The sequence below is a fragment of the Odontomachus brunneus genome, unplaced genomic scaffold, assembly GCF_010583005.1.
Source record: "Odontomachus brunneus isolate Ranch 3 - 2012 unplaced genomic scaffold, Obru_v1 Obru_scaffold_068, whole genome shotgun sequence".
NCBI classification, from domain to species: Eukaryota; Metazoa; Arthropoda; class Insecta; order Hymenoptera; family Formicidae; genus Odontomachus; species Odontomachus brunneus.
This window is the reverse complement of record NW_022639518.1, coordinates 1,216,841-1,226,541: the sequence shown is the minus strand read 5'-3', so window position 1 is coordinate 1,226,541 and position 9,701 is coordinate 1,216,841. Positions and strand designations below refer to the sequence as shown.

At 30.7% G+C, this 9,701-nt stretch overlaps 1 protein-coding gene across 8 annotated transcripts in view; it reads left to right on the top strand.

The window, feature by feature from the left end:
* The first annotated feature begins 565 nt into the window (after positions 1–565).
* Positions 566–9,701, top strand: part of LOC116846727 (ankyrin repeat domain-containing protein 50) — a 692,623-nt gene continuing 683,487 nt past the window's right edge. Inside the window, exons 1-2 of one of the 8 annotated variants that reach the window (XM_032820942.1) lie at positions 603–882; positions 1,203–1,370. The gene's annotated coding sequence lies outside the window, so the exon portion shown is untranslated. Of the gene's footprint in view, positions 1,443–9,701 lie in introns of all 8 variants that reach the window. The other 7 variants (XM_032820941.1, XM_032820939.1, XM_032820946.1 and 4 more) reach the window with 7 other exon arrangements.

Below are 9,701 nucleotides of genomic sequence, written 5' to 3'. Positions count from 1 at the left end.
GATTAAATTTTCCATTTTTTTTCACAAATTGTTACTGATTCGTGACTTTTAACGTGCCTCGTATCTCGTAAGAAAATTTCAGAACCTATAAAATACAAAAAGCTTAATAAGCTTTATTTATATTTAAAGACAATATTCTGACAATATACATCACTATAGAAATAAACCTAAACCTGGCTAACCTACACTGCTGTATTTAAATTTTTTATCTTACCGTGATGGCTAATGGTTGTACGAATGTTTCGAAGAACAAAAAACCATAAATAATTTAGTAATTTTATACTGTATTGCACTCTTTGCGCACTCTCCACCATCTCCACCGATTCACACCGCGCAAAAGAGAGTGGAGAAAAGTCATACAAGTGGTCCACGGAGTACAGTTTTCGAACGGCCATGGTCGCATGGTCAGTGTGCGCACTAGGGGTTTTCGAACGATCTGAGTGTGACAAAATATACACGGGTGATGTTTTCGAACGCACCCCAGTGTACGCAATGGGAAAGCACCCACTGTGTGCACACTACTAGACGATAGCCGTTGGAGTGAGCAAAATACAAGAGTGAGATAAAAAGAGAGGGAGAGTACTCGAGTGACGTTTCCGAACGCAGCATATGTGTGTCCAGCTTTACAGCGCGTGAGCGCCCAAAAGGAACGCAGCCGTAGTAGTCATCGCTTGGAACGAAAGTAGGGATGATGGATAGTGGGAGAGATGGTAAAGTCTGGCGAGGAAAGGGGTAGACACGCCGGCGCCTCAGTATCGTGGTGTCCATTGATTGTTTTATGATACGTTTCTATTTGGAAAATAAGTCTAGTAATCTTTTTATTAACATAATAATGCGAAAAATTCGCATAAAGTACGCAGAGACAAAAAGAACAAAAGCATCGTTAGTCATTTAAATCGATTTTCAATCGTTTGCGTTTGTCTTTAGAGAGTAATTTATTGTTGTGTTTTCTAATATGATAGGTTAGTCGCGACAGCTCTGACAAAAGTTGAATATATCACTTTCTTGAAGTCAGTCTAAAAGTGACAATATCGAAACATGACATAAAAATACCAGCTGTTTGTATAGGTCAGGATAAATGTGTGCCATGTTTCCAGATGATTTTTTGTTTTGTACAATTGTTTTTTCGCAAACATACGCTAGTCAAGTTTTACTTACGCGTTTGCCAGTTTTTAGTTGTGTGCATAGTGTTTTTTCCATAGAAACAAAGTGTAAATAAACTTATAAGGGAACAAAGAGAAACAGCGAGTGAGTCGGACGAGCAGGACTAAAAACGAATAAGAGAAAAGGAGAAAAAAACACGTACGACATAAATTAGATATATACATATGTACAGACGTCGTATCGATCGATAGCTGATCCCACTTCACGTAAGTCGATGAATTTCGTATTACTGTGTATTCTTATTTTTTTCATCAATAGTTCTTCGGCAACAAAACGTGGTTAGTATATTGATATATGATACTTTATTTTGCTCTATTTTTTGTCCTTGTAGTTCCATCATAGAAAAATTTTAAAATTATGTGTAAAATGATAATTGAGAGAAGTGATTATCAGAAGTAGACATTATTTGAAACTTTTGCAACACATTGTTTAATTAATTTTGTAATTTATAACTTTGTTGAATAATTTCTGGCTATTTTCTAAAATTAAACTTTTCACCAGGCAGAAAGTTTAAAGCTTCTTTTTGTTAACTATTTATTTTTAGATGATATATATCATACAATGTTACTGTATTTACATACATACTCTATTAAAATATATTCAGTGAAATAGGTTTAGCTACTGCTGATATAAGAAGTAAAGTAGGTATTCTAGTGAGTATTGTTGAAAGGAAGAGTTCTTTAAGTTAGCTTTCTAAAAAACATCTATCAAAGAGCTCTTTATATTGTTTGCTTGTAAGTGTGTCTAATAAACAAAATAGCAATTATCATTTAAAAGAAATATGTAATATGTCATAGAAAAAAGATACGTTTTTTAAGTAATGTTGATATAATGCACATAATTTAATTTTATATTATAATAGGATTTCATAATTTATTTTATAATAGGATTTCATAACCTTGATAGCTATCACAATATCATAATATCATAACCTGTAAAAATATGAGTATTGTAATAGCTTTACAAACAGATTTTAAAAGCTTATCAGCAAGTGAAAAACAAACAATTCTGTAAAATCTGTGAACTGTACAATATTCAAAATGAAAATATTGAAAATCAATCTAGTAAATTCAGTGAAACAATCAGAGATTTCTTTAGATTATAGATATAATTTATGTTCCAATGTCAATAATAATGCTAATATTATTAAACTATTAAAATTAGATAATAATCATGATGAAGTAACCCAGATAGGAAAATGTGTTCATTTTGAGTTCATATTGTATTTATGTATCTTCAAGACACGAGGACAAGAATAGACACTGATGCGGACTCATATGTGCCTCAAAATGCAGACATGTTATGTCATAAAAATACCTCATTTAATAATAATAATCAACATCATGTCAAGAACTTGCAACATAAGTTGTACATCATTTGTGTGCATCTGGTACTCATGAGATCACATAATGATCTTTAAAAAAGTATCAAATTGAAGTTATAGTATGAAGTCACATTGTGATGAAACATGATTATCACACATTTCTATCTGGGTAAGTTATTGTGATTTAATAAATACTAATGGAAAAAATCAACAAGAAACTTGAATTAAGTTTAAAGAACAATTAGTTCAATGAATAAGCGAGAATAACATTTTTCATTGAGCTTTTATTTGATTCTATGATATTGCTGAATACTACAAAATGTCATTACTATTCATGAAGTACTTCTTGGGAAATATTTCCATTATGGATTAAAAATGTTCTTATAGATATATTAAAAACTGTAGAGTCAAATGAAGCATCTACAAATATACAAGGCTTACTACTAGCAAAAATTTCTAAGAGATAATTTTTTCCGTTATTAGAGGCCATCACAGACTACATTTCTTACTTTAAATAATAATAAAATACAGGTAAATAGTGTTATTAACCCATACAGCACAGGTATATTTTGAGAATATTCGAAAGATATCACAACAGTAGATTGTTTGAATTGCATGTTTTAAACACATACTATATTTTACAAAGAATATATTGAGAATATCTGTATGTCACAATTTCAGCTTCCTTAGTATGTTTTGATAATATCTTTTGATAAATAATAGAATATATTTTATATAATGGAATATATTTGGTATATAATAGAATATTTAAGAAATATATTCAGTAAAACACATTTCTTATAGATTTTTTACATACCTAAAAACATTCTTAGTATGTATGAGGGAAGTGGTCAATCAAAACGTATTCTTAATCAAGCGACGCGATAGCGTCGCGACGTCAAGTACATAAAAACGAGCTCCGAGAATGACAGGTCCGAGATATAACTATGTTCATGGTACACGACGCTACCAAGAAGTTTTTCCGGAGTTTTTGCGACGATCACACTTCCAACTAAAATATCTCGAAAAATAAAGCCGTAATGAAAAATCTAATTGTATTTCTGACAGAAACGTTGATACAAGCTTTCAATTACGACCAATCTGATAAAAATTAGTGCAGTCAATCCTGATATCTAAAATGATCACAACCCAAAATTACAAATTTTCAGTGATCGGTTTCTCTTCCCGATAAATTGTTTAAGTCTTTTCTACAACATGTGGCAAAGTTTAAGTCTCTTGTACATTATGTGGTGACGATAACGCTCTAATATATTCTTAAATATGATAATTGAGATACATATTGAGATACATATTACGATACAAACGACGCATTTCTATCGTATTTAATCGTGCGATAACGTTATCGTTAGCGATAAATATATCGTTTTAAATGTGTCCGATGTAATTAATAATTGAGATATTAAAATATTGAGATATTATGACGTTAGAGACGTCAATAATATGTCATTAAGACGTCATTTGACGTCATCTTGTTTGCTGGAGTATATCAAGAAACGCGGTAATGTCGAGTTGCTAATCATATATAGATTCATATGTAAAAACTCTAAGGTTAACAATTAAAAAATAAACTAAAAATGATATCCTATAAGAGTCGAGTGCTGGAAAATGGAGAAGAGAGAGAATCATGACATGACGAACGATGAAGATATAAATATTATATATACTTTTATTACTTCTGTTTATATTTAGTAAAAATATATTTATTGTTATTTTATCAAGAAAACTTTATTAAAGAAATGTTTATTATTTAATAAAGAAAACATTATTTGAAATAATATTTTTAAAACAAATATATTATGTTGAGAAATAATAATATAAAAATGCAATATACTGAAGAAAAATATATTAAAAATATAACAAAACGTGTTGGAAAACGTTGTCTTAAAGTAGATTGCTGAGCGTATAGCAAAATGGTGCTTTTATATAAAAAAAATTTGTATTCTGCAAATGAAGCCATTATAAAACTAAATAGTTTATAAAACTAAACCAAAAGTGGAAGTATGTTTGACACGCGCAGCAGAATGTCTCTCGTCGTAGTTCGTAAATAATATGGATGTATTTTATGGATCATCTAAACATATTATTTCTTTAGAATTATATTTTGCAGAATTTTTTTTTACAATATTCTTTGCGGAATAAACATAATAAGATTTTCTTAATTCATGCAAAAAGCTGTAGTATCATAAAAACAAAAAGATCTTACAAATATAAAAAATACGCCAACTACATAAAGCCGAATAAATTGTAAATAAATAATAAAATCCCTTTATAAAAAACCTAACAGAAACCTCAATTAAAAATCACTATAAATGGTTGTGTAAAAAAGCAACCTAACATTTTTATCAAAAAAATTATAAAATATAAAACTCATAAAAATATAAAAAATAAATAAAAATAAAATTGAAATATATGAAATCAGTAAAATGATCCAAGTACATGATTCATTATTATCAAATTAGAATAGATAATGATCTATTATTAACAAGTTATAATAAATATAACTGATATAAAAGACCAATATATAAAAATTAAACTCATATAACAAATTCATAACAAAAAAAAACATTTTCATACATAACAACCAAAGTAAAGTACAAAAACTTGCTCGGGTCGTATTTAGAATATTACTCTTTACTGTAAAAATTTAAAATATGTATGTGTTTGTGGAGAGGGGGGAGGACGCATGTATACTTGTTTTAATACGATCTGGGCACGCCAATTTTTTTACTTTGGTTATTATGTATAAAAATGTTTTTTTTTGTTATAAATTTGTTATATGAGTTTGATTTTTATATATTGATCTTTGATATCAGTTATATTTATTGTAACTTGGTAATAATGGTAATTAGTTATAATCTATTCTAATTTGATAATAATGAATTCTGTACTTGGATCATTTTACTAATTTCATATATTTTAATTGAGTTTTCTTTTTTATAATTTTTTGGATAAAAATGTTAGGTTGCTTTTTTGTATAACCATTTATAGAGGTTTTTAATTGAGGTTTTTGTTAGATTTTTATATTCTTAGTAGAATATTATGCGTACGTTGAATATTTAGAAAATATGTAATCTATTGTTGTGATATTCTTCCAAAATTCTCAGAATCCACTATGCACAATGCTGCATGGATATATAATAGCAACTTTTAATATAAGAATTTCTTTGACATCCACTAGATATCAAATTCAAGAATTTTTTTATATGTTTTCGTATTCTCTACTTTTTAAAAAAAAAAAAAAAAAAAACGAAAAAACCTTCAATTTTGGATGTTAACACTTAAATTTAGGTGTTTATTTCCAGTTTTTGAGTGCTTACACTCAAAATTGAGGGTTTTTTTGTATTTTTTTCATAAGCGTAAAATTGATGCATTAGTCAACTTTATAATATTATTATAATATTATTATAATATTATTATGTTATTTTTTAGATAGAAAATAGAAGTTTCGACAATAATACTTTATTTTAACGTTTTCAAATTTATATTTACTTAGCTTAACTACATGATATTACTTCTTTTATAGGAAGTGAAATAAATTTAAATGATTAAATTGTGTTTTATTTTTACTTGGCCTAACTATATGATATCACTCCTTTTGTAGAAAATAGAAGTTTAAATAATAATAGTTCGTGCTAACATTTTTAAATTTATTAAATAAGATATTTTTTATAAGAGCATTTACTTTTGTTTTACTTTGACTGACAGAACTCACCGATTTTGATGCGCTTTGGATATGTTATAGAGCATAAAAAATAAGAGACCCATATTTTTTTATATCGGCTTATCTCGAGGTTTAGTTGTCAAAACAGCCCTTTGAAAAAAATTAATTTTTTTATTTTTATAGAATAATTCCTAAGATAGAGATGTATGAAAAAATGTTCCCTACCAAAGTTTTACACTATTTAATACTCTTTGCAACGACATATTTCATTTTTTTTTAATGTCAAATTTTTTACCTGTCGTCCAAATTTGGCTATCACGTCACAGTTTTGAGAAAAATGGCGTCGAAGAGACCAGAAATGATGATTTTGAGAGTTTGCGCTACAGCGCCATGAAAACCCTCAAAATTGTCATTTCTGGTATATTTGACGCAGTTTTTATAAAAATTGTGACGTGATAGCCAAATTTGGACGACAGATTCGTGTTTAGCAAGCAAAAATATATTGAAAATAACTATTCGTATTTGTGTCACAAAAAAAAGTTCGAACAATGTAATTATTTGTTCTTGGTGCAAACAATCACAATGCATCACACATTTTTTCCATGAGCACCATCTTTATAACAAATGTGTCCTAAATAAAACACATTTATTTTCTGTATGCAGGTTTTATATTGATTTTTCTATAATATTATATTAATTATATGATTAATATAATATAATAACATGAATTATATATTATAAATATTATATATAATTGTGTATGTTATTTTTCTACAATTCATTATATTCCCTTACCTATAACATATCGTAACATATCTATCTACAATATCCATCCACTTAGACAGTGTGCTATAGCACGATGTTATCTCGTCGTCCTCTAAGATCCCTTGTTAGTCTAACTATTTGTTTTATTTTAATTTGATAGCTTTATTAACGCAAGAAAGCGCATGAACTTAGCGCCCTTTTTAACTTTTTTTCGAAAAAGATGTTTTGTACGGATAGAAACAATATTCAACGAACTTTTCGGGGATTAATTTTCTGTTTTGCTAATGTTAGCCGAAAATTACCCTGGTAGCAAGCAATCGTTATTTTGACGTAAATATTCAGTCATAATTGGTCATAACGTCATACGTCGATTAAGTGATATATATTTAACGTCATATATTAATAATACATTAAAAGAACTTAGCAATAATGACGTCATATAAACGTTTAATTGACCATGTGTTATATGTTATTTCCCAGATAGTAAACTGTCATTATTTTGACGTCAATATTCAATCATAATTGACGTTTAATCGATTATGTGTTGTCAGTGAATTTATTTTTTGAATAAAATAATATTTTCTATTCTTAGCGACATATTTCATATTCTTAGCGACATATGTAATATTGGGAGTGTGCATTAATTTTAAAGGATTTTTAAGAGATAGCGTAATTAGTACTATATTGCATCGGGCCATATTGTTGCTACCTTCATGTCAAAACACCATCATGTGGCTTTAGTTTTCAGTATGTGTCATTTTGCCGAAGTGTAAACAACATTGTTATTTTGAGCATTGAATATGTTGAATTTTATGCCAACAAAACGTAATTTGCGGGAAGCTTTGCTTTTTTGCTTCCATTTGAAGAAAAGTGCTGCTGAAAGCTGCAGCGAATGCTGTCGGAAGCTTATGGTGATTATACTCCATCGATTTCAACGGTAATTATCGACTTTAGGGGAGACAGCTCCAATGACCTTGACCTTGACATATATTGTAAAGGTCACCCTCCTGAATGACAAGCAAAAGGTTTTAGCCGTCGCTCGTTGTTCGTTAAAAAGTTATTAACAAAAGAAGTTGCATAAAATGAGTATAATTTTTGGATACTGTATATACAAAAATGATATTGTGTACCGTTATCGAGCAATATCGAATGGCTAGCGGGGGGCTGCGCACCCTCCCTCAAAACTAACCCAAGCTAATCTATCGTCACATTAACACAAAAGTTGAACACTTTAATAAACAATGACTGACGGTTAATGTGACGATAGATTGAGTTAGGTTAGTTTTAAAGGAGGTGCGGGGGGCGCAGCCCCCCGCTCGTCGTTCGATATTTTTCTCGTATTAGAAATATTAAAAATACTCTTAATTTAAATATTTTTTTAGTAAGTACTGCAATATCGAACGACTAGCGGGGGGCTGCGTCCCCTGCACCCCCCTTAAAACTAACCTAACCCAACCTATTATCACATTAACCGTTAGTCATTGTTTATTAAAGTGTTCAACTTTTGTGTTAATGTGACGATAGATTGAGTTAGGTTAGTTTTAAAGGAGGTGCGGGGGGCGCAGCCCCCCGCTCGTCGTTCGATATTTTTCTCGTATTAGAAATATTAAAAATACTCTTAATTTAAATATTTTTTTAGTAAGTACTGCAATATCGAACGACTAGCGGGGGGCTGCGTCCCCTGCACCCCCCTTAAAACTAACCTAACCCAACCTATTATCACATTAACCGTTAGTCATTGTTTATTAAAGTGTTCAACTTTTGTGTTAATGTGACGATAGATTGGGTTAGGTTAGTTTTGAGGGGGGGTGCGAGGGCCTGTGTCCCCCGCTAGTCGTTCGATGTTGCAGTTATTATTCAATATTGCTCGTTAACGGTACACTATATCGTTTTTGTATATAAAGTGTCCAAAAATTATACTCATTTTATGCAACTTCTTTTGTTAATAACTTTTTAACGAACAACGAGCGACGGCTAAAACTTTCTGAGAGTTACTCAGAAGGGTGATCTCTACAACATATGTCAAGGTCATTGGAGCTGTCTCCCCTAAAGTCGATAATTACCTCATTAAATGTTGATCGATCAACGATTTCCAGATATTTGAAGGCCATTGGAATTATTCAAAAGCAAGAAAATTGGGTGCTGTACGAGTTGAAGCCGAGGGACTTCGAAAGATGCAAAATGACCTGTGAATTGTTGCTTTAAAGACACAGAAGAAAAAGTTTTTTGTACATATCGTGAGGAGTGAAAAATGGATACGCTATGATAATCCGAAACTCAAAAAATCATGGTGCAGGTCAGGCGAACCATCAACATCGACGGCAAAGCCGAATATTCATGGCGTCAAGCTCATGCTCTGTATTTGATAGGATCAGCTGGGTGTAGTGTATTATGAGCTGTTCCAACCCAACAAAACATCACTGGGGAACGCTACCAACAACAATTGATGCAACTGAGCCGAGCATTGAAGCAAAAACGATCAGATTACGCGAAAAGACACGACAAAGTGATTTTCCAGCACGACACCACTTGGCCACATGTTGCGAAACCGGTCGAGGAAACATTAGAAGCGCTTAATTGGGATGTCCTACCACACCCGCCGTATTCTCCAGATATTGCTCCTTCCGATTACCACCTATTTCGATCGTTGACTTATGGCCTGTTTGAGTAGCGCTTCCATTCTTATGAGGATACCAAAAAATGGGTCGATTCGTGGATAACTTCAAAAGATGTATCGTTCTTTCGACGTGGAATCCACCTATTACT